Raw genomic sequence first — 27,406 nt, 5'->3', positions numbered from 1 at the left:
TGAGTTAGGAGTCCTCTCGACTTCTTTTAAGCTGTCCCAGACTTAGGCGCTACTTTTAGGGATAAAATGCTTCAAGAATTACTCTTAGTGAAAAAAATTAGGAGTCCTAAAGTTAGGAGTGACACGCCCATTATTTTTAGGAGTTGCTCCTAAATTCGCCAGTTAGGAGCTACTTTTAGCCTTAAAATTCTTTGTGAATACGGCCCCAGGAGTGTTTGGAGGATCGTACCTCTCCCAGAAGAGGTGTTTCCCCGTCTGCTTCAGTGACCCAAGCTTTAGCTGCATGACCCCTGTCCAGAGCTTCATAAGCTCCGTTTATCCTTCGACCGGTGGACACGGCAGGATCCTACCAAGAAGAACATGTTCTGAGGTGTTCAACTGGACAACATCAAGTTCAGCAAGGGGTTGAAATGTATGACTCTAAACTACAGTCCAGAACCCAGAACTAATGTGCCAACCTATAAAACTCTGATCCTCAGCATAAATTCAACCACAGTATCAATGGCTCACCAATATGATGATGTATTTCTGCCCTTTCTCATGCATGTAGTCAGCAAACTGAGGCAGCTCCGCAAATTTAACTGTATCATAGGTGAAGACCTTGTTGTCCTCCATGTAGTCAATATCAGTGTACTGGACGTCCTGGAACACAAAGTAATGATGTGAGTCTCTGTAAAATCTACATCAAATCAGTTTCCTTCTCTCACTGAACATCCTGTTTCACTTCATTTTATAATTATGGAAGTTACATAAAGGTTCTCTATTGGCATCAATGGTTCTGTGAAGAATCCATGGAATCTTTCCATCGCACATAAGGTTCTTTATAGTGTTCTTTAGATAAGTAAAATGTTCTTTACATTAAGACATTAATGGTTCTATTTACTGAAAGGTTCTTTGGGGAACCAGAAATGGTTCTTTTATGGCATAGCCGTGAAAACCCACTTTTGGAAGCTTTATTTTTTAGGTTGTTAATGTTCATGCACTACAACACTGAAGTCTAGTCATTCAGCCTTTATGGTTTTGCATGCTAACATTGTAGATTCACTGTTGTCTGTTTTGTTTTTTCTGGAAGGCTTGACTTCCATCAGCCATCAGCAGATGCCAGTCATTTTCTAATGCTAATCAGGCGGAAAAGCTAAATCCTGACATGCTAATGCCTTCTTTGTTCGAATTTCATCAAACATTGAGCTTCAGTGCATCTTTCGGCAGTTAGACTCCCACCATAAGGTGCTAAACATTTCTAATGCATGTATATGTGCAGTTATTATTCAAGAATCTGTAAGCTATATTCTGTGCTCTCGATTGTGGCTTTGAAGGACTGGGTGGAATCAAGTTTTGCAGAAGAGAGCGAGGAGCCTCCTTCTGTTCCTGGCACTCACATACGGAAGGCCGGCCTGTCGGTTTCTCTCCACGACTCTCTTGACCTCGTCCAGGCTGCCGTAGTCCCAGCGAGAGAGCTGGAAGCCCAGAGACCAGTACGGAGGGATGAAAGGCCTGCCGATCAGCTGCAGAGACATAAAGCAACGTTGAACAAAGACTCTGAACATCACAGACTTCCTCAGGCTCATCTGGAAGCTTCATCTGGGCCTATAGGTTTTCACTTCAACTCTCGTCACGATGACAGCATTGATGAAGTTCATGGCATGACCCGGATCAGGGTCTATTTGGCAATAATGACTGTCTGACTGCTTATTACTGCTATTTATTTTTTTAAACATAAATGGACCAGTGTTTTTTTGTAGCATTTTATATTATATTAGTTTTTATTCATATTTCAAAATAGTTTTATATCGTGTTTTTATTTTTATTTTTTATTTTAGTTAAAGTTTTAGTCATTTTCTTGCATGGGTTTGTCATTTTTAGTAGTTTTGTTTGATGTCTACATAGGTCTTATAAATATTTATTTCAATTTTACTTTTAGTTATTTTAATACTAGAAAGAAAAAGAGAAATTATGTCTTGTCAACTATGGCTGAAATTATTTTATCTTTTTTAACGGTTTTAGTTTTAAGTTTGAGTTAATGAAAATAACCCTGAAATGGACTTGAAAAATTGATGTGATATTTAAATTTTATATAAGAATTAAAAATATTTTGACCAGGACAATAGTCACTTATTGTTGTGTAATAAATGAAAATATTTTATATGATTTTAATTCATAATAGTTGTAACTTGTAATTTATAATATTTGTAATTAATAACATCAAATTTTGTGGTTCCACAAACACATTTGAGCACAGAATGCCACAAATGACCAGAATCACAATAAAGCATTTCAGATTTTTTGCGACCAATATACAAAAATACTATGACTGACCAATAAGAATCAAGTATTTTTTAACAATAAATTATAGTATTTTGTTAAAAATATTTTAGTTTAAATATTTATAGTTTAAAATATGAGCTTTTTGCTTTTAATCCAATTGTAAAGCGGAGAAATGACCAGGAAGATCAGGAAATTACCCTATTAGTTTTTGCCACATGTCCTAGCATGTGTACTGTCCACCATGTTGTGTCTAGCACGAAAAAGCATTTCCAAGTCTTTACAATTTCACCCACAAGAGCCACTGGTGTTTCTATTTACGCTCACCTGTGTGAACTCGTCCACCACTGCCTCTGGTGTGTCTCCAAGCAAGATGTAGAAGTCCAAAACCCCTCCAATAGTCCGGAAGGTTACGGCCGGAGCCGGCTGGATAGTCACCTCTGCACACAGACAAGAACAGACATAAACAACTTAAACTGCTCTCATTTGCTAACATTTAACAAAAGCAGCCATTCCAAACACACAAACACATCACAACGCACTATACATGCTGTGCACAGACATCACAAACCATGTTATTAAAGATTATGAATTTAGTTCACGGCAAAAATCTTGTTTGTGACCAGCAATGAAAAAAAAAAAAACGAATCCCTACGACACAATAAAACCAGAGAGAGTCTGTTTACCCATAGCATTGCTGTTCATGAGAAAAACACCAAAGGATTGGCCACTGGCATCTTCCAGACATGTGAAATAGGGGTAGTGGCCGTACAGGTTGTCTGGGCCCTGGGGTAGGAGAAGACAGAGGTTTGTAATGGCAAATTTCAACCTTTTAATCAGTTAATTAGACAGTATGAGACATTTATGTCTCATGATCTTGAAACACAAATTGCAGGATAATCCTGCACAAGAAGAAACTGCACAGGCACTGCACTGTAAAAACTGTTTATTAGGTAACCTGAAAATCTTCTTCATGTGAAATGTTTAAATTAATTGGTTCATTCATATCTAGTTAATATGACAAAATCAACCAGATTACATTTGGTTATACCAAAAAAAGAATCAGATTAGTTAGAATTAAAAGAAAAGTTCACCAAAAAATACAATTCTGTCATCATTCGTCCTAATTTCTTCTCTGGAACACTATATATATATATATATATATATATATATATATATATAGTGCTGGTCAGAATTATTTGCCCCCTTGGTAAATATGATCAAAGATGGCTGTAAAAAATAAATTTTTATTGTTAATCCTTTTGATATTTTCTTTAAAAAAAATTGCAAAAATCTAACCTTTCATTACAGTAAAGAATTAAAAGGGGGAAAATCACATTATGAAATAAATGCTTTTCTCCAAAACACGTTGGGAACAATGTCACGTGTCTGTCCTGTCCTGTGTGACACTTGGGTGTTTGTTATGTTGGGCCATGTGCTCATGTCATTGTCTGATCCCTCCCCCTCGTTACCTGATTATTGTTTGAGTTCAACCACCTGTTTCCCTCTTGATTTGTTCCCTTTATAAGTCTCCCCTTGTATGCAGTCTTTGTCGGATCTTTGTCTTTTGTCACCCCGGTTTCCCTGTGATGGTCGTCATGTTCTTAGTCAGTATTGGTTCTCCTAGTTCAGTGTTGTTTTATGTTTCATTTATTGTGTTTTCCCCTTTGTGGGTTTTTGCTTTGTGTTTTGTTTTATTTAGTTAATAAATCATCCCTTCACTGCACTTGAGTCCTCCTCTCCACTTTTGTAAATTGTATCGTGACAAACAATTACTTTGAATTTCACTGAGACATTTCCCTAAGTCATACTGGTTTGGAATAATAGTGAAAATGTTTGTGCAAATGACCTAAATGCTATGACTCACGCCATTGGGAAAAGCAGCTCTTGTGAAGATAGGCCAGGTCCTCCAGTTGGTGTCGTGGCGGAAGGTCTGATGGACGTGCTCTCCAAGTCCGTAGATGTTGTGAGAAGGGAGTTTAGCCGAGAGCTGAAGATACTGATCAGCAAAAACCAGCGGCCCAATGGTTGTCAAACCTAACCGAGCAAGAGAGGAAGAGGTGTTGGAGAGAGGAAGTTTACTCAGTTCAGTTTGTGGGTGAATGTCATGAAACTGGTCAAGAAAATTTTTATTTAATGCTGTTATGACATTTAAAAGATTTCACATGCTAAATAAGTTACATATGCTAGCTTTTGATGTTAACTGAAATAGATCAGATTAATTGATTTCAGGACCAACTTAAGTTTTTTAGGTTTTTTTTTAGTAATCAACAGTTTATGCTACAAATTAAGTTCCTCTAGCTTAATCTAGTTTGTTGGTTGAACATAATTTCATTAGCAAAAATATAGATGCAAACTGTTGCATAAGCTTCCAATAAGCAGCGGTCCCCTGCTTTCTTTAATATCTTTTTAAAAAAGCCACCGAAATGAATACACATTGCTTATGTGACAGATGCAACAAGCATGAAGCTGGCCTGATAGTTACTGTGACTTAAAAATGATCACATTAGATTTGAACACGTGTAAGAACTAGGAATCCGGACTTACTCTTTACCTGCCTGTCATTTTTCAGCAGTGCACAAAAACACACATGACGGCAGACAATGGCAAAAGGAAACAAAGCAATTTCCAAATCAATATCATGTAGACAGCGAGACGAAGACTGACTGCTTTACGAAAATTATTTGCATTGCTTAATTAAAGCCGGATTCCCTCATTCTATTCATGCCTCTACTTTCTGTCTTTTTGGTGCTGTGATTGTCCCTCGTTTAGTCAAAGAAACACTCTGCTGCAATACACTAAACTCACAAAGAGTCAACATACACTATATTGCCACAAGTTTTGGGACATCTGCCGTTACATGCACATGAACTTTAATGACATCCCATTCCTTATCCATAGGGTTTAATATGGAGTTGGCCCACCCTTAACAGCTATAACAGCTTCAACTCTTCTGGGAAGGCTTTCCACGAGGTTTAGTAGTGTGTTTATGGGAATTGTTGACCATTCTTCTAGAAGCGCATTTGTGAGGTCAGGCACTGATGTTGGACGAGAAGGCCTGGCTCCCAGTCTCCGAAAGCTGAAAAGCTGTTCTATCGGGTTGAGGTCAGGACTCTGTGCAGGCCAGTCAAGTTCCTCCACACCAAACTCGCTCTTCTTGAGCTAATCTGAAGGCCACACGAAGTTTGGAGGTCAGGAGCTATAGACTCTGCAGAAAGTTGACTTCTGCACACTGTACGCCTCAGCATGCGCTGACCCCGCTCTGTGATTTTACGTGGCCTACCACTTTGTTGCTGTTGTTCCCAATTGCTCCTTCCACTTTGTTATAACTAACAGTTGACCGTGGAATATTTATTAGTGAGGAAGTTTCACGAATGGACTTATTGCACAGGTGGCAAACTATCACGGTACCACTCTTAAATTCACTGAGCTCCTGAGAGCGACCCATTCTTTCACAAATGTTTGTAGAAGTGTCTGCATGCCTAGGTGCTTGCTTTTATACATATTGAAGTGATTGAAACATCTAAATTCAATGATTTGGAGGGGTGTCCCAATACTTTTGGCAATATACTGTATGATCCGTGTGTGAAAAGGAAGAGCTCCCCACTCACAGCAGTTTTTCAGGAGATGTTCTCCAAACTTTCAGTCCAAAGGGCTTGTGGATCAGCTCCAGTCTATATTTTAGGGGTCCGGTGGGAGGGATGGAAGGCGCTTGCACATGCTCATGAGGAACCTCAAACCTGGCTTGCTTTGTATCAGTGATCTGACAAAGACAACATTGCAAGCCATTAAAGACGTCTTTACATTGACACGATGCCTCTCCTATTTGCGTCAGTTTTTAAACAGACCTTAAATCGAAGACGATTTTCTGTCTGCATTTCAGCGTAGAAGGTCAACTCTTTAATATCAGCTCCAAATAGAGATGGAGCATCCATTCTTGTCAGCTTGGCCTCAATATCTACAGCAAAACAAACATTTTCCACAAGGTCTTGGCGAATTGTTTGGTCTACTTGCTACATGGTCGAATACAAACTTTTCAAAGCACAATGGAAAGTAGATCATTTGTACAACATCTGGGTTGAGGCTGAACTCACGTGTGCTGTCAAGCTTGCTTTCGCTGACCACCGTGTAGCCGTGATGTTTGGAAAAGAAGCACCAGGGGACGTTAGCCTCACTCACGGGGCTCCAACAGCAAGCTCTTTCCAAACACTTTTGCTGTAAGGACGCACAGTAAGATTTAGCAAAGCATGCTGGGGGTTTGTGTGGAATGTAGGCCATATCCACTCCAGTTTACCTGGGAAGCGTCGGGATCTGGGAAACAGTCCACTCTCTCGGCATGTGGAATGCTGGGACATTCTGGAACAATGTCTCCATCTGATCCTGGATCAGAAGTTGGGGACAAAGGGACAAATGACCACTGTGATATAATTTAAAAGATAGAGAGAGAGAGAGAGAGAGAGAGAGAGAGAGAGAGAGAGAGAGAGAGAGAGAGAGAGAGAGAGAGAGAGAGAGAGAGAGAGAGAGAGAGAGAGAGAGAGAGAGAGAGAGAGAGAGAGAGAGAGAGAGAGAGAGAGAGAGAGAGAGAGAGAGAATCATTGATGGAAGTTTCTTTGCTAAAAACAAATAAAATGCACTTGTGATCACACAGTAATTAAATTACATATTAATACTACATGTTGCATGGCAAATGTAAAAGTCCAATATCTGATTTATTTAAAATGTCTTTAATCACATTCCTGAATTTATTTCTCCATTCTGTCACTTGATGGAGTTTTGGTTCCTTGCCACTGTCGCCTTTGGCTTTTGGCTTGCCTAGTTGGGGACACTTAATATTCAACAATATTATTGATCTGCCTGCATTGACACCATTATATGAGAACTGAACTGAGCTGGACGATGACATCACGGTTTTCTCCAGAGCGTCTATATATATGTATATATATAAAAATTAACTAAATAACTTTTTTTATAACAAAAATTAACCATCACTGAACAAAGATTGTTCTGCTGTACAGCAGATCTAGAAGAGAATAGCGTCATAGTCCAGCTTAATTAAGTTCAGTGATGGTTCATTTTTCGTTGTAAAAAAGTTATTAATTTAGTTCATCAGTAAATAACTGCTCTAAGCAGTTGGTTCATGTAAGTCACACGGTTGTTTATCTTTGTTTGCTGTTTGCCAGTCTCGTGTAGAACTTCTTCCATGAGTAAAGCGTCTTTCTGGACCATATCCAGAATCCAGACATGATCCCCATGATCAGGGTCATTAGGTATTTTATCATGAACTCCGTAAAGTCCGGGTTCATCTGCAGGTTGTATGCGGTACACGGCACCATGTTCCGTGTCTGTTCCCACCGATCCCAAAAGACCTGTTTGTAGAAGTAATAACACGTGATCATGATGGTGGCCGGAATCGTGTAGAGGACACTGATCACCATCAGCTTCTCCATCTTAGTGTCATCGTGCTTCATGATGGTCCTGATGCGGAACAGAGACACGGAGCCCGCCAGAAGGAATGAGGTGCCAATGAACAGCGTCACCAGGATGAATGAGCGCTTCCGCACAAAGCAAACGCCGTTGAGAACATCTCCATCCACTTGATCCACCGCCAGGATGCTAATGGTCTTGATGGCTGCCACTGCCCACACTGCGAGATGGAAATATTGCGAATTTGCGTCAATGGCCTCATGACCCCATTTCATCCCGGCCGCGAGGAACCAAGTGAGGATGACCCACCAGATAGAGCTGGATATGCTGAAGAACTACATCATGAACAGGATGGTGCAACCTTCCTTTTTGGTGCCTTGAACCACTGTCCTGAACTCATTATCGAACTGCTCATTGCAAAACACTTTGTCTTCCAGCAGGAATCCGGCGATGTAAGCGATGGACACCATCGTTCAACACCCTGACAGAAATATAATGGGTCTTTCCGGGTAACTAAAACAACTAAATAAGTCAGGACGGTGAATAAAGTGGACGCGCAGCACATAACAGACAAATCCCGATCCAAATGCGCGAATGTCCAAATGTATCCAAATGTCCTCGCTGAAGTACATCATCCCGTGTAGTTTTTTTGGGTTCGCACGGCTCGCCACAGTTCTCCTTGCCCAGAAAGCGGTAGTTGAGGTACGGTGGTATCGGGTTGACGGGCGTGCTCATCTCAGACTTGCTCTAGGTTGTGTATCTCTTCTATGGAACAGACTGTATGTCTATCACACACATTGTTGTTTTCATTTGCAGCAAATAAATATGGCTATCAATGTGCATAATGATATCAATAACTTATTATCATAGGCTAGCTAGTCATATCGGAAAGCTTTGCATAAATCACATTAACATGGGGAACGTAAAATGGTACACAACAAATTCTGAAATGATGAACTAACGTCAGCATCAAATGTTCATACAAACACTCCTTTAATAGAATAAAAGGTACAATAGCTGCACTACTACTGCTGCTGCTAATAATAATAATATACTACAGATTAACAGGCATATTTGTTGATGTATTTTATTGTCAATAATAATATAATATAAATGTGTAATAACTAAATAAGTTTAGCTGATATAATTGTTGTTGTTTTATTGTTATATTGTAATAAAATTGTATGGTAATCTTAATATTATCATAATAATTAAGAGGCAAATTCAGGTTTAGTTTAGTGCATGCACATAGTGCATTAGATCATTCCATTCCTGGCTTCTGATTAGTCATTACAGTGTCCCAGCAGTGCTACAATACATGTTAAAATAACAGTTATGATGTGAAAAGTGGAATAATGGTCTTACCTGAAGCAGTCAAAGCTACGAGAAGACAGAGAGACAGGTAGACAGTCCAGACTGCCATTGTTTCTCAAAGAATACTGGAACTCTGTATTGAATTTAAAACAGAATTATACATAAAAAATGATTACAACGTTTACATGGTTCAATTATGTATTTTTGTAACACAAACCAGTTCAGTATGTCAATGTCAATGTCTGGACGTTGCGTTGTGGGACCCGGGTTTATCCTTTTTATGTTGGAGGGGAGTTTGTTTATCAGTACCATCCAGCACCTGTTCATGTTCCCACTTCCTGTACAAACAATGTTTTTATATAGTTTGTACCCACTCTTTCTGTTATAATACTTGTACCATTATTATGATGTGGATTAATGCTGTTGTATGTGTGTTCTATGTACTGAATAGATGAATAGATATTATTGATCTATTCGGTAGTGTAATTTTGTAATTTCATCAGTACATGTTTTATGTGCATGGTTTATACATTTTTTACACCCTTTATATAAGATGCTCTTTGGGTCATCTCAAATAATGCTGGAGAACATGCTCATCAGGTTTTACACAAACTTGTGGACTTAATGCACGCTGCTGTCTTCGGAAGAAAAGTGAGAAAACGCATATGAATTCTGAGATTCATGTTCATTTTAAAAATTTATTTTTCAGTCAGTATTATGTGGATAACATGATTTCCAATTCCAATTTCCAATTTTAATTTTAAAGCTGAAACTATGCACTTTCTGTGACACTATGAACCTTTAGTTAAAGCATTTTCACAAATGTGATAGCATTGTGTAAACAGCATGTGAGAAAGAGAACATGAGCAGTTGCTGGAATCAAAATTACCTTGAATATGTCCGTCACCTTGAATGAATGGAGGATTGTTGCTGTCATCAGCAAATATGCCTAGTAATATCTTGCTGTAAAAAAACCTGCCACATTCTGACAGTTTATAAAACAATGCATTCTGGGTAATATTCACCGTTTTTGAGAAAATAGCTTGCAGGAATATATCGTGAATTAACAGCGCTCAAAATCGACACTCAGAGACTGTCCCAAATCACACCCTATACCCTCATTCACTATTTCCTACTATTACGTCCCATGATGTAATATTTAGTGTGTATGTTGTGCTGGTGATGTTTTTTCCCCCTCCTTCTGTGTTTCTCTCTCTCTCTCTGCCATGCAGCTCTCCAAACCTTCCACAGCTGATGCTAATCAGTAGGAGCGTGGCTTTTCTGTTGGCAGCTTGTATAAAGCAGCAAAGAAACTGTTCAGGAGGAATCCCTCTTCAGCTATCCCAGACACATTGTTGTGTTCACTGCAGGTGTAAAACTTATCTGTGAAATCTGTTGTCTGAGTACAACAACCCTTTAGACTGTGTGAGTTTGAAGAGTTAAACGGTGTAGGGAGACGGGCGCAAATTTGTTTGGATTATCCACTCTTAAACTTTTCTCCTGTTTATTTTTCGTTAGTCAGGGAGATAGGTAAGATAACTGTCTTTAAACTTTAGGAAGCCCCTGTTTTATTTGATATTTTGGCCTGGCCCTCTCCTGACAATCTGGTTATTATTCAAATTTGTTTACCTGTTTACTGATCTTTGTTTGTTTTTGTTTTTATAAATATATTAGTTAAGTCTTTAATAAAGAGAAACGCTAATTTTTTTAACATAAATGTGAAGGACAATTAGAGCTGGGTTAGAGGAAAAGGATATTTATATTTAGGACTAATATAGTTCACTTTGCAGTGAATGAAAAGAAGAGTAAATTCAGACACTGATAAACCCCTGCTGTTAGCAAACAGAATAACTGAAAGACATCCCAATTGACCGTTCGCAAAGCCACCGACAAGCCACGCCGCTCTCACGCCCCATTATGTTAAAAATACATCGCGAAGCAGAGAGGACACTGACAACGCACTGAAAGACAGGACAGGCCAGGTTACTTTTGTTATGAAACAGTCTCAACTTTCAAATGTGGTATTTTTTTTTAAAGAAATGTAAAAAATAAATACTGTTTTGTGGCTCTTTAATGACAGATCGCTGTAGAGCCTCAGTTAAAGCTGCTCGTGAACCAATCATCTCTTCCTTCTAGTTAATTTATAGCATCAAATTAACATGAATGAACATCAGAAGGAATGTTGTTTTAACCGTGGAAAGACGTCAGTACACTCCGTTTTTCAAGTTCAAATCCTCCAACGTTAATCTACTAACTCTCCTGACTGCTTTGTCGGACAAAAACGGCGGATGCCGGATTATGATTAGTCAGATCGCCTGTCAATCAAACTCCCTGCTAAGGGTCAATTCAGAGGCTGCATCTTTCGAAGGCCATTTGTGTCACAGCGGCGCAATGAAGGCTGTCCGAATTCAAAAACTCCTTAGAATGTGGACTACAAATGCATTCATTCTCCAGACTGCAAAGAATAGAGTAGATCCTTCACAGCCTAGCCTGTCCCAAGATTCATTGGGCGTCGGTGACGACAGCATTTTTATTTTATTTTTAAATGGCGGGTGATAGTTCTGTGGCGGCAGAGGAATACACTTATAAATGTAAGTGCAACCCCGGTTAAATAAAGGGAATTAAGTTTAGTTTATTCATAATTTAGCAACATCATATTTCCATAAACAAAAGTAAAAATAAATGTAAATGTTATTAAAGAACATTATTGATTTTTAGTTCCCTTTAAAGGGAACTCGTGTTGCGTCAAGTCATGGCAAGCAAGCAGCAGTTTCCACACTGAGGTGTCAAGATCGTGGGAGAAACCGGTTTCATATAGAGTGTACAGTGCACAAACATCAAACTACTCCTCTATATCTAACTATAAAGAGCACGGTTATGGGGAGATGCCAAAAGTGGAAGAGTCGCTTGCGATCTATCTCTCCCCCAAAGCGGCATCTTCCTAAAAGGCCCCGTCATTACCCACTAAGCCAGTCAGAACTACATCTTCTCCAGTGGGTAAAGCTTACACAGCTGTTGGTCAGGCTGCAGCATGCCTTCACACTATGTCGCTGCTGCAGGCCTACCAAGCCGAGTTGTTAGGAGACATAGATGAGGGCGGGGGAATTGGCCCTGACATAGTATGCGAACTACGTCGAGCCACAGATTTATCTCTCAGGGCCACCAAGGAGACGGCCGCTCTATGGCAGCCTTGGTGGCCACTGAGAGGCATCTGTGGCTCAATCTCAGTAATATAAAGGAAAAAGACAAGAACTTCCTCATGGATGCGCCCCTGTCACCTTCTGGCCTCTTTGGCAATGCTGTAAATTCAGTCGTCGAGAGGTTCCAGGAGGCAGCCAAACAGGCGGCCGCTTTCCAGAAGCTCCTTCCCCATCGCTCTCATGTCTCTGGGGCTGCTAAGCGGGAGCAGCCCCAAACCTCAAAAGCCAGCTCTTCGCACTGTGCCACCCAAAAGCAGTGTTGTCTCCCATGCTCCCCCACAGAAAGGCTGGGGACACGGAGGGCGCTCTCAACCGCAGTCTTCAAAGGGTAAGACGGATCTGAGGACGTCATTATTTCTAAGAAGGGTGCGGGGGTCCTGACGCCCAAGGGCTCAGGCCAGTGAGGGCAGTCCCCCCCCGAAGGAGAGCGTGGTCAACACCTCTTTATACTGTAAGGACTCATGGGCGGATCTAATCCGTGGGGAATTTGCATATCATAATTGATAATTGGTAATTAATAATTATTCATACATGTTTGGATTAGATCAGTCTTACATGTTAATAAATCTCCCGATAAGGGATGATATGTCATTTTACCTGCATACCTGCACGTGTATCCCTGCAATTAACCACAAGTTGATTGCAATTAATTACACGGACCACGTCCCACAAAACAGGCAAAATTAATTAGCTCAATTGTCAGGATAATATTTGTGGGGATCCACAATATCATCTTACTTTATAGGATTTCAGGAAACGCAATTCTCTGGCCAGAAGAATTGGGTTTCCCGCCCTATAAACACATACTCTTTAAGGTATATTTAATTTTAGTAAGCTTGTAGCATAAGATCTTTGGCACTTAAGGGACTTGAAACTGAGCAAAGAGACAGCACATCAATCAAATGAATATATAATTAATTTAATAGAGGCATGACTACTTATGTATTTACTACGGTTACATGGGATATATATGTATTTACAAACACATAGACATCAATGAACAATACAATAAGACATCAATGAACGAGAAATGCCTAAAGTTTGGACAATGGATAACTTACACGCGTGAGCGAGTAAGAGAGAGAGAGAGAGGGATGGGGAGAGAGAGAGAACATTGGCAGAATTCCTCCTAAGACATTCACCTCTCCGATTACAACACGAAACATCATCTTAAAGCTTCTTAGAAGCTCTATAAAGAGATTATACTTGCACAAGTTATGTTATGGTCTCTCTGTGTCGAGGCATTCCTGTACGGCCCTGTGTGGCCGCGTGAGCTGAGTCCTTTGTGTGTGAGGAAGCGTCACGTGCACTGTAAAAAAAAAAAAGTTTTTTCACAGAAATATACTGTATTATTTTACGGATATTTTCTGTTTTTTTAACATTACGTGTAAATGTCATTAAAATACAGAAAAAAACTTTTATTAAAAAAATTAACCATAAAATAAAAGTAATAATCTGTAAATTCATATAAGGAGAAATTATAGTTTTTTTACAGGATTATTCTTTTGTTTAATTGGCTTGAATGTTAAATTACATTAAATTCTATGTAAAAGGACAAAAAAAATCGCTTATTTAAAATTAAGACAACTATGTGTTTTTTTACTGTGAAACCTTAAATTTAAGGTAAATACATGTAAAAAGACAATCGTAAAAAAACGGTAAAAAGTCTGGCAGCAAAGTTGCCAAACACTTACCGTCAAATTACAGTAAAAAACCTTAAGTTATTCTACGGAATAATTCTGTTTTTTAAAATACAGATATTTACTGTAAACATTTTCTGTATTTTTACAGTTCCACTGCTGTAGAATGAAAAGAAAATCTCATTAAAAAAATGTCTGTAGAACATTAAACAAATGAATAAATCTGCATATAAACTGGAAATTATTGCAGGAATACCTTACAATTATACAATTAAAGAAGTCTTCTGTTTTTACACAGTATTCTTTGGTAAATTCATAACATTATCAATTACATCCACAAGAACTCCCCGTCAAAGTACAGATTTTTAGATGTAAAACACGTACTTTTCACATTAATGTATAGGTTTACTTTGAATAAACTTACTTTTATAGTAATTAAACGCAACTATCCAATATATCACATACTTTTAATTCAAGGAGTTCACTTTATATAAACATTGTTTTATAGTAAATAAAAGCAACTATCCAATATATCTACATTACTTTACCATTAATGTATAGGGTTAGGGTTAGGTTAGCACCTCACACCTATCAAATACAGGGTAAATGTAAAACTTCCAAGTCCCCTGCCACCAATGCAGATATTTTTCAGAAGCAAAGATAAACTTTGCTGGCCACATCAGCTTAAGATTCAAGTGCAGATACAAGAGTGATAGATAAAAAATATATACATAAAATAAAAATAAAAAAACAGCTATGCAGGCTATACCTTTCATGCAGATATGCTGTAAATAAAAATTGAACATAATAATTACTGTGTGTTATACTACAGAAACAGATCTAAAAATATTGCCTTGAAAGATGGATAAATACAGTAGGAGATATTGTTGCACAGTGTAACTAAATATACAGTTATTGTACATGAAATAATTGCACAGCTTAAGTTTAATATAAAATTAAATCAAGAATAGTCAGTGATTGTTTATGCATCCTATATCCAGTGTTTCTACTGTCAGGTACCACTGACTCAGTGTTTACAATTCTGAAGTGTTCTGTAACAATTTCATAAGTGGCAGAGAAAAAATTGAGTGGCAACATTTTCAGACCCCACCCCGTGCACTGTAGCTGCCTGCTGCTGTCTGGTGCTGGAGCCTCAAGTCTCGGATCATCATGCTTTGGGACAGTTGCAGCAAAGTTGACCAGGCTCAAAGACAACCAGGCTCAAAAATGCTGGACACTAACCGCCTGTCTCAGTGGCGTAACGAGCCAACACCGGGCCCTTATGCAGGATTATCAAGGCGGGCCCCCTACTACAACACGTGATGACGCAATGTCCACGAGTAGGCTTTTGCATGCAATACGCAAGGAACTGTTTACACTTGGGCACTTCATGCTTTTTCTGTGATCGTATAGCTATCCGATCGTGAAAAGACCAGGTGTAAATTCCCTTCGAAACGCATTCGAGACGGATTTGAATCCGGTCGCTCAAACCACTTCAGGAGGTGGTCTGGGCTGCATTCCAGACGACACTGGACAAGTGTAAATGCATCTGGTTGTTGAAACCACATATGTAAATTTTACTCCTCTAAAAATGCTAAAAAAAAATAAACGTGTGAGAGCGTGTTATAGGCTATATGTCATAGTCAGATAATGACGACGCTTCTGCAACAACATGCATCGCCACAGATGAGCATCTCTTCATCAAGCCAACGCACAAACTATCGCAAATCAAAGTGAAAGTAAGTCGCAGACGCTCGCTTAACACACAATCATCTTCATTAAAAAGTAAAGAAACGAAATGATCTTACCAGTACTGTTGCCGCTCTCTCTAATTGCGGTCTTCGATTTAGCTTTTTCGATTTAGATTTTTTAGCTGATGATCAATAAAATGCAGCTTATCTGTTGCTTTCGGTGACGTGAACTCTATTAAATCTGCATATAGCGCGGAAATTGAAGATCGGATTTATATCTGTTTTGCAAAAACACATTTATGTGACCAGCTGTAAATGGAATCGTTTTGATAAATCAGTAGCTATCCGATCTGAGAAAACGCATGAAGTGGCGCGCGCGTGTAACGTTAAACAGCCGACCCGGGGATTCCCCAGTCCCAGCTCAAAACAAATTACACCAAAATCCATGATTGTTCGTTTCACACATGTATTTAATGATCTGTAAAATATGTTGTTGTCATTATTTATTTAAAACAAAATCGTGATAAAGTAAAATGCGATCAAACTAAAAGTAGTAATATGCGATAGGGGGCCCCGGCTGTCAATCAATATCTTCCAGTCAAGCGGGCCCCTGATTGGTCCGGGCCCGTAAGCAACCGCGTACCCTGCTTACCGATAGTTACGCCACTGGCCTGTCTGCCTGTTGGTGTGAAAGGACTCTTGAATCTTGTGTGCTGATATGTCCTCTTTTGGCTTGGCTTTTAAGGGTGACATTGTCCTTTTTGTCTGTTTGAAATGCTGCCCTGACAGTGATTTTCTGACCATATACTATATTGACACGTATCTCATATGCTTATTTGAGAAGAAAATATGTGATTCAATTTAAAAGTAAAGGCTGTAAATCCACTTTAAAAACGTTGAAGCATTAAGACACAAAGTCAATCTATAGTCAACAAAATTCAAGGCCCTCACTGCAGTGAAATCATTAGGCCACTCCACAATTTTCTCGGTTGATGGGAACAAACTGCCACACTATGAATAAAGCTTTACAATGGGGTGCTATATATTTTTAATTTACAATAGGTGAGCAATGTGTGAAAGACAAGGAATTTATTCTGGGGCTCGAGTTCAACCAAGGCTCTTGTAGCATAAACTTGAGCTTTGGTAAACTGGGGGTAAAGGAATTGAAGACATTAAAATGGTTGAAACATTACACAACGTGTAAACAAACATCCTAATTGTTTTTCTAGTCTCTGTGCTTTAGATATCAAGAAAGTGCGCGCAGATTCAAATAATTGAATGTTGTACAATCATTGGACGAATCATACGCCAGAGGCAATCTCGACCAATGATATTGTTTGACTTTGGGAGGGGGATACGTCATAACTTCGCGCTAAGCAGTAGAGAGCCTGGATAAAGTATGGAACATTTCCACGATATCGGCATTCAGCTTTCACTAAAGGTAGATTAATATACCCAGCCGGCACATGACCGACCTTCAACGTTGAAATATGATTGAAATAATGCTGAAACAACGTTTAATGCTAAATGGTTGAAAAAGGTTAACAAAAACACTTTCTAAATCAACGTTTAATTTTTTGCAAGATCTGTACGTTGAAACAACGTAATGTTTTCAACAACATACATAAATATCTGCCTTTTAACATATTATTATGATAATTCATTAGCATTTAATGATTTTTCTGATTTTCATAACAGTTCTTCAATGTATATGTTAAAATATAAGTATTATCATTAACAATAATAGTTTCACCCTCAACAGAGCAGTGCAGCAGAAACCTTTTGCTTTATGTGATTTTGTGTGAATTTACAATTTTGTCTGCTTGCCTAACAGTGTACATTGCATTATTACATATTCATACACTGTCATGTCATTTGACCAATTAATTAAATAATAATACAGACTGCAACTCGCGCAAACTATTGCTATTGTCATTGGTTGTTTCTCCGTTTTACTTTGAGCATGATTGGTTAATCTGTCTGTCTTCCAGGAAACTGTCCAATGAGAATGTGCGCGGCTCTGCGCGCCTATTTTAAGTTTGAAAATACGTCCGTTACTCTCGGTTGGTGTGAGCAGCTGCTGTTTGCGTTGATTACTCGGTCAGACCTGGATTATTTTATATCTACCTGTTGAATTCTTAAATTCTGAGCGAATTTTAGTTGCTATACAATGAAGAACAAAAGCTGGAATATGAACAGAGGAAGGGGTCGTACGTGGTCTGTTGGCGATATCAGGTAAGAAAACATTTTAGAAGTTAGAAGTACTTCTTTAGAAGTACCCCCCAGAGGGGTATGATAGGCCGAAATAGCCGCCACATAAACTTTTAAGGTGGAGGAAGATAATCCAGCAGAGAAACGGTCTTGCAGAAAATCGAGAACTGAACCAACAGGGCAGTTAACAGGATCTAACTGACGCTCACCACACCAGGTGGAGAATAATTTCCATTTCAGTGCATACAGTCTTCTCGTGGAAGGAGCTCTGGAATGGAGAATGTCTCAACGACCTCAGTCGAGAGACTGGATTCTATGAGCCTGGCCCCCTCAGAGGCCAGGCCCACAGTTTCCACAACTCCGGTCGAGGGTGAAATATCGTGCCCCCTGCCTGGGACAGCAGGTCCCTCCTGAACGGAATCTCCATGGGAGAGCCGTCCAGAAGAGACAAAGTCCGAGAACCAAACTCGAGTCGGCCAGTATGGGGCTACTAGTAGCAGATGAGCCCCTTCCCGGCGAACCCACTCCAGAACCTCCGGGAGCATAGATATCGGGGGGAAATGCGTACAGGTGCAGCCTCGGCCACACCTGCACCATCGCATCCAGTCCGAGAAGAGCTGGCTGTGTGAGGGGGAACCATATAGAGCAATGCGTTGTACAAACGATGTGAAAGGTCGACTTGACTTTAGTTAGACCAAAGTTCTCCCTAAGAAGCTCCACCACCTCGGGGTGAAGTCTCCAATCCCCTGGGCCTCAGCCCCTGCCTCAACAGGATCTCTGCTCTGATATACGAGACCATCAGTGTGTTGTCCGCCATTCGCCGAGCAACCACTCATGATCGCCCCCACTTGTGAGGGAAGCATCCGTCGATAGCAATATGCGTCGACAAGAAGCCCCCAACACTGGGCCTGGGCGAGGAACCAAGGTTCTTCCACATGACCGAAGCACGAAGGCATAGCCGCGTGACCTTGATCATGCGAAAACGTATTTCCCCTCGGAGAAAACCCCTTGGTCCTAAACCACTGCAGGGGTCTCATGAACAGAACGCCAAAAGTAATACGTTGGACGCAACTGCCATGAGACCCACCCGTCTGAAACTGTTTCACAGTGATTGACTGGCCTAGATATACCCCATTACGGCTGTAAGAATTGCTACACCTAGAAAAGTGGTCCTCAGAGCACACTCTTCTTGGCGTTGAGAGGCAACCCCAACATCCTTAATGAGACAGAACGACCTCTCGATGCCGAACTGCCATAAACTCAGATTGAGCTAGGAACAACCAATCATTGATGTAGTATAATACGCGAATGCCCTGGAGTCTCAGAAGAGCCAGAGCTGCATCCACGCATACTGTAAAGGTGTGGGGTAATAAACCTAGGCCGAATGGAAGAACCCGATAATGGTATGCTTCGCCCCCGAAAGCTAACCTCGGGAACCTCCCTCATCCTCTTTCGGAAACAATGAAGTAATGGCTGTCTGCTGGGAGGAGGAACCCCTTCTACAGCTCCTTTTGCAGAAGTGACAGTACTTCCTGCTCCATAACCAAAGCCTGCTCTGGGTCCACCAATGAGAGGAGGACCCCTAGAAATCTGGGCGAACGAGAACCGAACTGAATTCTGAAACCCTTTTCTATAGTGTGCAGGACCCACTGAGAAATATGTGGCAGTAGTTTCCACAATGCCAGAAATTTACTAGGGGAACCAGTCTCTCAAGACTGGCCTCTGGATTTGTTTGAACAGTCACTACGGCGCCCTGAAGCGGCGAACCGGCAGGGAACAACCGAACTGACCATTCTACGACCCTCCTCGGAGGATCGTATGGGGATGCTGACACCTCGGTGCCCTGAACGGCGAACCGGCAGGGAACAACCGAACTGGCAGCGCTGCAACCCTCCTCAAAGAGTTGCACCCCAGAAGAAAAACGATTTCTCAAAACCGTCCCTTGGTTGAACAGTCACTACGGTGCCCTGAAGCGGCGAACCGGCAGGGAACAACCGAACTGACCGCTCTACGATCCTCCTCGGAGGATCGTATGGGGACGCTGACACCTCGGTGCCCTGAACGGCAAACCGGCAGGGAACAACCGAACTGGCAGCGCTGCGACCCTCCTCAGAGAGTCGCACCCCAGAGGTCGCCGAGGAGAAACGATTTCTCAAAACCGTCCCTGCCCCGGAGGAGCCCTCAGAAGCCTGATAGCCTCGTTTTCTTGCGACAAGACTTCTTGTCTAAGCTTTATTAGAGATGATGACAGTCCTCAGATCTTGCCTACCTCTAACTAGCTTAGTTCCTACGACCCTCCTTTTTTTCGGAAGATCGTTGAAAAAAGCAGGCACTTCGGCGCCCTGAAACGGCGAACCGGCAGGGAAACCGAACTGACTGCTCTTCTTTTTTCTTATTTGAAGGCTCGTTTGGGGACACTGACACCTTGGTGCCCTGAAACGGCGAACCGGCAGGGAAACCGAACTGGCAGTACTGCGACCCTCCTCAGAGAGTGGCACCCCAAAGGGCGTTGAGGAGAAACGATTTCTCAAAACCGTCCCTTCCCCAGAGGGGACCACCCTTAGAAGCCTGATCGCCTCGGCGTCAGGGCTTCTTCTTTGTCAAAGCTATTTTAGAGATAAAACAGTCCTCAGATCTTGCATGTCTCTAACTGGCTAGACTGTGACCGCCACCCAGGTACCCCTCAATTGCGGAGGAGCCCGAATGGCGACGCTCTGTTTTGCACTTTGTGCTGAGAGGAGCATAATAGGCCGTCTCAGGAACATTAGATTGGTGAGGAAGAAACCTCTGGAACGCCGCTGAATGGTTTATTTCTTAGTTTTCTTGAAAGCGGAGCGTCCAGAAGAACAGACATAATTATATCTTTATTTTCCTTTATCTTTATATCAGAAAAAACTTATATATATATATATATACATATATATCACTCTGCGGCCACCAGCAGGAAACAACCGAACTGGCAGCGCTGCGACCCTCCTCAGAGAGTCGCCCCTCACATTCATCCATGTCCTTATATACTCTACCCACCAGCGCTGCCTAATAAAAATGTATTCATTATTAAGATGGCTGGTGGGTAACGTCGGGGTTAATAACGATAACGCCGACTCGGGAGAGAGAAAGCTCGCAAGCGTCTCTTTAACCCGAGGCAATGTCATACTATGATACTTAATACCCAAACATTACTATAGTCAGACATCTGGGGATCAAACACATAAAATACAAACCGGTTTATTCCACGATCTCGACACCTCAGTGTGGAGATAGGGAAAAACCACAGTCCCCGACGAGGAGGCTGAGATACAGAGTTTTCCTGTTTTAAGATACAGTTCATCTAACAAACTCTTCTTTATTTTCAATCTCATAATGTTCAGCTGGCCAGTAAATATTTAACTGGCAACAGCACTAGATAAAACCTCCTTTTTTCTTTAAAAAAGCTCCTCTTTATTCAACAGAGTTATGAGCTGGAAAATTTATTCATTGAAAACTCAAACATCTGCCTTTTTATAAAGATTTGTATTTGTTTTGTTCTCTTTCTTTTTAAACAAAACACTAACGATACCAATTCCTCGGAACTGGAAATCGCAGCACACTAGATCTGGCATGTGAAAGCTGAGAAAGGGCGGAGCCCGTCCCAACCCACGCTGTCAGATCCGTTTTCGAACCCCGAAATACGAGCCGTCTCCGAGCCTCGGCAACAGAGAGACCCGCTCGGGGAACGCGAACCTAACCGTCCTCCTCGAAGAACGCCCGCCGGGAGCGGAGCGTCCTCACGGACAGCTTCTCGCAATGCACAGTCAGATCCCTCGAGAAATGATTGTTGCATGCTCCACTCCCAAACAGCAACAAAAAGCTGATGTGTGTCCCCACCCGTGATGTAACGAGGGCAGGGAACAACACAACGTCTATAATATTGCTTTGCTCGCCATAATGATAGATAGTGATATATATATTGGGCTTGACAAACAACAATAAATAGACAAGGACAGAATCACAGAGAGCGCTTGCTGAAGACAACAGAAGCTGTCGCGGTCTGTTTTCAAGGGTGCTTTATAGTTTCCTGGTCTATGACGTCACCCATGACGTATCGGGCTTCCATTGGACTGATTTTACACGTGCTTCATGACGCAATCACGCAGAGCGTTCCCACCGCGTCTCAAACGCAGCTCGAAGTTCCCTTGAAAGGGAACTGAGTTCCACTCCAAATGAAGAGCTCATGGCTGGGAACATTTCGAAATGCCTCACAAGGAATGTTCTCAAAACTATATCCTCCGAGTTCAAAAGGAGTCAGAGGTTTCATGACAATGTTGTTATGGAACTGATGATAACTCAAAAAATACTCAAAGAGTGTGACAGGATTTTTCAACTGCCCTGGGTATATGCAGCATTTGCAAGTTGACCCTTTTACAGTGCAAATGTACACAGAACAGGGAATGGGAATCCTTGTGTCCCACCTCCGGAAAAAACCATAACACATCCCTCTATCTTGATGCAACTGGAGGAATAGTGAGCAAGATACCAAATCAGGATGAGAGAGTACTGTACTACGCTCTTGTTCTCCCAGGAGATGGTGTAAACAAACCTCCGCTTCCAGTTTCTGAGCTGTTGACAAATGAACACAATGTGCCAAATATTTCAAGTTGGCTTCTGAAATTTGTGCACAATGTCTGCAAGTTGACTTCAGTCAAAGAACATCACATCGAGACAGATTTTAGCTGGGCATTGATCCAAAGTGTTCTGTTGTCATTCAACAAAGAAAATGTTGACACTTACTTGGACAGGGCACACAAAATCTGTCATTACAGACTCCAGAAGAAGGACCTAATGAGATTCACAGTGGTGCATATCTGTGCTGCACACATGATGCAAACCATCTCAAATGCAGTCAGCAAAGTGACAAAAGACAAAGGGTTGCACAACTTTGCTGTTTTCTGCTTTGCACTTTTGCAAAACAGCACCAGTCTTGAGCAAGCTAAAGCAATCTTTCTGCAGATGTGCTTTGTCTTTTTGGCTGAAAAAAACACACCAACTGTAGAAGCGGGAGTTGACAAACTCAAAACCTACATAAAGCAAATCGATTTGGATGTTGAGGATGACATTTCCCTCAAGGCATGCATCCCTGCAGAAGATGACATTCCAATGTCAAAACACAATAATTGGACGCTCCCAGTTTACCTCTGAGTTTGGTAAAGTAATGGAAGAGGCTATGGAGCTAATGGAGAAAGAAGACACAATTAGCAGTGCGGAAGACAACATCTACAAGTGTGAAGAGGTTGTCACTCTCCTGACAGGGCACTACTTGGGCCTCTTCCCACTATGGAGTGGCATTTTCCTTGGAAACATGGAACAGTATGCCTCAGAGTTCAAAAAACAACCACAAGCAATAGCAAAAGATTGTAAGAGAACCAGGGATACTAACAGCCACGTAGAATGTTGGTTTGGAATTGTAAAAAACTCCATCCTACAAAGACGTCGAAAAATGAGGCCAGCAGATTTTATCTGCACACTTCATTCTTCTTTAAAAGGACGCTACAGGGAACACATGATTGGACATGGTTTCTCAGTTGGATCCAAATGTTCCAAAGAAAAAAGGAAGCAATGGAGCTAACTGAGGAGCAGTGGACCAAAAGACTTGCCACACACAAAAAGTCCAAGTATTATAGTGTCCCTCCAATCATGCCAGTCCCAAAAAAACAAAAAGATAGACAAAAGGAGAAAAAAAAGCATCTCTGTTAGTCATAGCAAAACTGACATTGCAATTCAAGAAGATGATTTTGAAGTATGTGAGGAAGGTGTCCAACTTGACAACACCAAGCAGCTAAAGACATGGTCAGACATGGCTGCAATCAAAGATCCTCAAGAAAAGGTAATCTTTTTTCCTTTAATGTTGTATAATGTTTAATGTTTCCTTTAAAGCGCTATATAAATGTAATGAATTATTATTATTATTATTGTGAAAAATTTGTGTTCTGTGAAAAACATAACATGCAAATAAAAACTTTCTTATAGATGCATGCTCTCTGGAAGACAGACATCGAAGAGGCTGTCATCGCTGCTCTGCCCTTAAGCCGAGAAAACCACAAGCACACTTTGGTTTTGAGAGTAAAAGACTTCAAAACACTGTGTCCCCAACAATGGCTATGTGGAGAGGTAAGATTTTTTAGGTGAAATAATGGACATCAATCATCAATCTGCTGTTATCATAATTTTTAAAAAGATTTATCAATATGACTAAACAAAAAAACAAAAAAAACTTTTTTAAGCAAAATTTCTACGGTGCAACACATTATTAATTCTTTAAAATCCTTATCTCACTATTTCTTTAGTAGTACATGATGTCAGAGAAACATTTAAACTTGTAATATTAACACTTTGTTTGATATGTAACATAGAACTGTATGAACTTCTTTAATGTTAATAATTTTAACATTATCTTAAAGTAGTGGACAATTCAAGATACATCATCTCAAAAGTCCTTTGTTGTCATAATGTAATTGTCTTTACTTTTTTTTTTCAAAATTACCTGCATTGATGATTATTATTTAGATCAGTAAATAACCCAAACCCTACCCCAAAAATATACCTGGTATTGTAATGGCTTTTAAATACGTTTGAAATGCCAATGCTTGACAACCAATAGAAGATATTAAATAATTATGTTTAATGTTCATTACACTGTATGTGATTAACATGTTAATTTATGTTGTGCCCATTAAATATAGACCATTGAATTCTACCTCTGGATGGTGAAAACTCAACATGAAGCAGGAAAAAAAGTAATGATCATAAATAATTACACTGCTAGTGTGATAATGGATGGGGAAGATGAGGTGGTAAAGAGACAGTTAATGTCAAAGGTAAGGACTTAACAATAAAATAAAACATTTTTGATTTGAGATTTAACAACATATTTGCATGCATGCAATTCCATAAATGTAGCACTAAAATTTGTTAAATATATTTGTATATTTATGCCATGCCTGTTTAGATGTTATGCTATGGAAGTGTCTTAATTTTTTTATGTATTTTCTATTTATTTCACACTATTGAAATTAAACAACACTTAAGCTCAATTTAACTGATCTTCTTGCATTTTGATTTATTTATCATGTCTTTTTCATTAATTGTTCCATTGCTTAAATTGCATGTAATTTTTTTTTTTTTTTTTTTAGGTGAAATTTGAGGACTATGATGCAGCCGTTGCACCACTGAATGTAAATGAGAACCACTGGGCCTTGGTGGTGAGTTTTGAATATGGTGGTCATATATTTATGCATTACTCCAGCCATTTTGCTGTTCATCAGTCAACGAGACCATTATATACATAGATGACTACAGCAAATGATATACCAGATGAGTACTTCACAATCGACAAATCATCAACAATAGCATGTAACCAAAAAAAAAAAAAAAAAAAAAAAAATTACATGAAAAAAAAACAAATAAAGATGTTATTAAATTATTAAAGAAAAGGGGGTTTGATGTTAAACTATTCCTCAATTTGCAAACATTATTTGATATCAGGTAACAACCTGACTACATTTGGCTATATTTACAAAACAATTAAAAGGGTTGCATGTAGTAATGAGTTTCATTAGGTATTATTTGCATGCCAGTTTTTATCTGTATAAAATATTGTAATGTGATTAATATATGTAGTCTTTTTTTTTTATTCCAGATTCTAAATGCTGCTTCAAAAGAGGTCTCAGTTCTAGACCCTTTTGGTTCAAACGAGGAGGCACTAGCAAAGAAAGCTGGAAAAAGTTTTAGGTACTTTTACATTTCATTGTTTCTTGCATTTAATTAAGCTATAATTACAATTTCTGGGACTGTTTGCAATTGCATTTTAGGAGGTTCTTTCAAATGCGCCACAACATTCTTGGCAGAAAAGATTGGTGTAAGATCAGATGGAGGCCAATGAAACTTAGGGTGTATTCACACCTGCCTTGTTTGGTTCGATTGAATCGAACTCTAGTTCGTTTCCCCCCTTGGTGTGGACCTTTTGGGCAGGTGTGAATACAGCAATCGAACTCGGGTGCGGACCAAACAACCGAACCGAGACCCAGCTGAAGAGGTGGTCTCGGTACGGTTCCAAACGAACTCTGGTACGGTTCGTTTACGGTGTGAACATGAACCGACCCAATTGCAAGAAAGCACTGCGCTTTTGAGTTAACAGGCTTCCGTAGTCGGAGATTTTGGCTTAATGGTTTGTTTTATTGTTGTTCAAGTGCGAAAGAGAATTCCATTCCGGGGCGCTGTCTGGCCACACGATACTGTTGCGCGTCGTGTGTGCATCATTGGAATGGAATGAATGAATGAGTGTGTGCATCAGGACATTCACATACAGCGCGTTCTCTTTAGTCTAATCGCGCATAGATGCAAAACAAGCTTTTGCAGTTCATATAATGTAACGATAGTTACAATACAAGGATGATGCTGCGTTAAACTGGACAAACTTAATCGCAAGCATTAACATTGACATTAACCAGGGTTAACTGACCCAAACTGATCTGTAAAAGTTTTCACAAATCTGAATGACCTAGTTAACCACTCAGGGAAGGGTTAACTGACCCACACTGACCTCTGAAACGTTTCACAAATCTGAATGACCTAGTTAACCACTCAGGGAAAGGTTAACTGACCCAAACTGACTTCTGAAAGTTTTCACAAATCAGAATGACCTAGTTAACCACTCAGGGAAGGGTTAACTGACCCACACTGACCTCTGAAACGTTTCACAAATCTGAATGACCTAGTTAACCACTCAGGGAAGGGTTAACTGACCCAAACTGACTTCTGAAAGTTTTCACAAATCAGAATGACCTAGTTAACCACTCAGGGAAGGGTTAACTGACCCACACTGATCTGTGAAAGTTTTCACAAATCAGAATGACCTAGTTAACCACTCAGGGAAGGGTTAACTGACCCACACTGACCTCTGAAAGTTTTCACAAATCTGAATGACCAAGTTAACCACTCAGGGAAGGGTTAACTGACCCACACTGACCTCTGAAACGTTTCACAAATCTGAATGACCTAGTTAACCACTCAGGGAAGGATTAACTGACCCACACTGATCTGTGAAAGTTTTCACAAATCAGAATGACCTAGTTAACCACTCAGGGAAGGGTTAACTGACCCAAACTGACTTCTGAAAGTTTTCACAAATCAGAATGACCTAGTTAACCACTCAGGGAAGGATTAACTGACCCACACTGATCTGTGAAAGTTTTCACAAATCAGAATGACCTAGTTAACCACTCAGGGAAGGGTTAACTGACCCAAACTGATCTGTGAAAGTTTGCACAAATCAGAATGACCTAGTTACCGACTCAGGGAAGGGTTAACTGACCCACACTGACCTCTGATAGGTTTCACAAATCAGAATGACCTAGTTAATCACTCAGGGAAGGGTTAACAGGCTTCCGTAGTCGGAGATTTTGGCTTAATGGTTTGTGTTATTGTTGTTCAAGTGCGAAAGAGAATTCCACTCCTGCGCGCTGTCTGGCCACACGATACTGTTGCGCGTCTTTCTGCGCGCCGTGTGTGCATCATTGGAATGGAATGAATGAATGAGTGTGTGCATCAGGACATTCACATACAGCGCGTTCTCTTTAGTCTAATCGCGCATAGATGCAAAACAAGCTTTTGCAGTTCATATAATGTA

General features: G+C 40.3%; 1 long non-coding RNA gene and 2 pseudogenes across 1 annotated transcript; 1 reads left to right on the top strand and 2 right to left on the bottom strand.

The window, feature by feature from the left end:
• The window catches only part of LOC130096125 (sucrase-isomaltase, intestinal-like), a 28,567-nt pseudogene extending 21,623 nt beyond the window's left edge, over nucleotides 1-6,944 (bottom strand).
• A 474-nt stretch (nucleotides 6,945-7,418) lies between these two features.
• On the bottom strand, nucleotides 7,419-8,421 carry LOC130096117 (frizzled-1-like; annotated as a pseudogene).
• A 16,471-nt stretch (nucleotides 8,422-24,892) lies between these two features.
• LOC130101432 (uncharacterized) lies at nucleotides 24,893-25,666 on the top strand. The gene is made up of 3 exons (XR_008808990.1): nucleotides 24,893-24,980; nucleotides 25,418-25,509; nucleotides 25,626-25,666. It is a non-coding gene; the product is annotated as an uncharacterized LOC130101432 (long non-coding RNA).
• The last annotated feature ends 1,740 nt before the right edge of the window (nucleotides 25,667-27,406 follow it).

This window comes from Rhinichthys klamathensis, unplaced genomic scaffold (assembly GCF_029890125.1).
Source record: "Rhinichthys klamathensis goyatoka isolate OS25496 unplaced genomic scaffold, OSU_Roscu_1.1 h1tg000011l_1, whole genome shotgun sequence".
Classification (NCBI taxonomy): Eukaryota; Metazoa; Chordata; class Actinopteri; order Cypriniformes; family Leuciscidae; genus Rhinichthys; species Rhinichthys klamathensis.
Note: the sequence above shows the minus strand (reverse complement) of the source record. Positions and strands in the feature narration are given on the sequence as shown.